This window comes from Oncorhynchus clarkii, chromosome 5 (assembly GCF_045791955.1).
Source record: "Oncorhynchus clarkii lewisi isolate Uvic-CL-2024 chromosome 5, UVic_Ocla_1.0, whole genome shotgun sequence".
Classification (NCBI taxonomy): Eukaryota; Metazoa; Chordata; class Actinopteri; order Salmoniformes; family Salmonidae; genus Oncorhynchus; species Oncorhynchus clarkii.
The window spans coordinates 20,478,068-20,479,894 of record NC_092151.1 but is presented as its reverse complement, the minus strand read 5'-3'; the positions used below and the strand labels follow the sequence as shown (position 1 = coordinate 20,479,894).

The 1,827-nt window shown below is 41.5% G+C and overlaps 1 protein-coding gene across 3 annotated transcripts in view; it reads right to left on the bottom strand.

The window, feature by feature from the left end:
- LOC139408494 (electrogenic sodium bicarbonate cotransporter 4-like) overlaps positions 1-1,459 on the bottom strand; it is a 46,664-nt gene extending 45,205 nt beyond the window's left edge. For all 3 annotated transcript variants that reach the window (XM_071152460.1, XM_071152461.1, XM_071152463.1), the window contains exon 1: positions 1,333-1,459. The gene's annotated coding sequence lies outside the window, so the exon portion shown is untranslated. The remainder of the gene's footprint in view (positions 1-1,332) is intronic.
- Between the last annotated feature and the right edge of the window lie 368 nt (positions 1,460-1,827).

Sequence of the window (1,827 nt, the reverse complement as noted above, 5' to 3'; positions counted from 1 at the left end):
TGTGTCATCAACTGACAGATTGCTGTAACATAGTTGTGGTTAGCTGATATGTAAAATACCTTTCCAGGTGTTGGGAACTTGAAAAAAACAAGGTAAAATCATGACGTCAGTGATCTTCTCGTTGGAAAGTCGGCGCTCTAGAAAAATGCCAGAGTTTCCGACCTGGATGACCGTTCAAAAATATTTTTCCCAGTCGGAGTTAGTTTTTCCCCCAGTTCCCAGTTGTTTTTGAAGGCGGCATATATGCACAACAGCACCCTTGATTCAACTAATATGGTAATGATCAAGCTCTTGATTTTGTATAGTCAGGTGTGCTGGTGTTGGGATAGAACAAATATGTGTAACTAGGGTTCCCCAAGTCCTGGGTTAGGAAACAGAAACACTGCACTAAACCATGATAATAACACATGTCCTCTGTAAACTAACAAAGCAACACAACTAGCATAGAAACAGCTCCTGTTCAGAATACACAGCTCATCTGGCCATGGTAGGTTATATCAGGATTCATCTCATATCTAACATCTGGCCATGGTAGGTTATATCAGGATTCATCTCATATCTAACATCTGGCCATGGTAGGTTATATCAGGATTCATCTCATATCTAACATCTGGCCATGGTAGGTTATATCAGGATTCATCTCATATCTAACATCTGGCCATGGTAGGTTATATCAGGATTCATCTCATATCTAACATCTGGCCATGGTAGGTTATATCAGGATTCATCTCATATCTAACATCTGGCCATGGTAGGTTATATCAGGATTCATCTCATATCTAACATCTGGCCATGGTAGGTTATATCAGGATTCATCTCATATCTAACATCTGTATCTGATGATATATACTCTATCAAATATTATCCTGTCTTTTCAATATACTCTCCAAAGGCATTAAATAATGCAATAAATACAATGAATGGCTGAGCAAGCTTTCCAACTCATCACTGATTGATCAGATCTATTGATTAACATAAAACATGAGTCCAGTCTCTCCTAACGATGCTACTGTTTCGTTAGCACACATTCATCTTTCAATCAAACTCCAACAGTACAAGCTCATGGCGTACACAACAGAACACAATGTACAAGTTGACCGTGTCTCTTATTGAACTGTATGGATGAAAATCCCAAGTCAAACCAAACCGTTTATTTCCTGATAATGCGTGTATTTAAAAGAGTAATGAGAATGCAGTCAGTGATGTTGTTAGAAAAGGTATACCTGTTTGTAAAGAACACACAAAAACAGCAAAAACTCAACCACCCAAACAAGTTTTGAACTCCATTCACAACAGAGCATGCATTAACAGTAACAGGAGTCAGAGGCTTACCTGAGCAGACAGTTAGAGTTGAACTGAGAGGAATTAAGTTAATGATGAACTAATAATAGATTCAGTAATGGACGCAGGTCTCAATGTCACTCTGGGCTCTGCTGCATACAACTGTCCTGCACCAACGACAGATAGCTGTTGGTTCTCCTTCCTGTGTATGTGTGTGTGTATGTGTGTGTGTGTGTGTGTGTGTGTGTGTGTGTGTGTGTGTGTGTGTGTGTGTGTGTGTGTGTGTGTGTGTGTGTGTGTGTGTGTGTGTGTGTGTGTGTGTGTGTGTGTGTATGTGTGTATGTGTGTGCACTGATTCAGGCACGTTCCCCAATACCTCTCTGTACTGGGCCAAGTAACATGCCCTGGGGCGTGCGCGCCCACACACACACACACACACACACACACACACACACACACACACACACACACACACACACACACACACACACACACAACCATCGACCCAACCATCAGTAGCCTACCACGGCCTGACACGGAACCAAA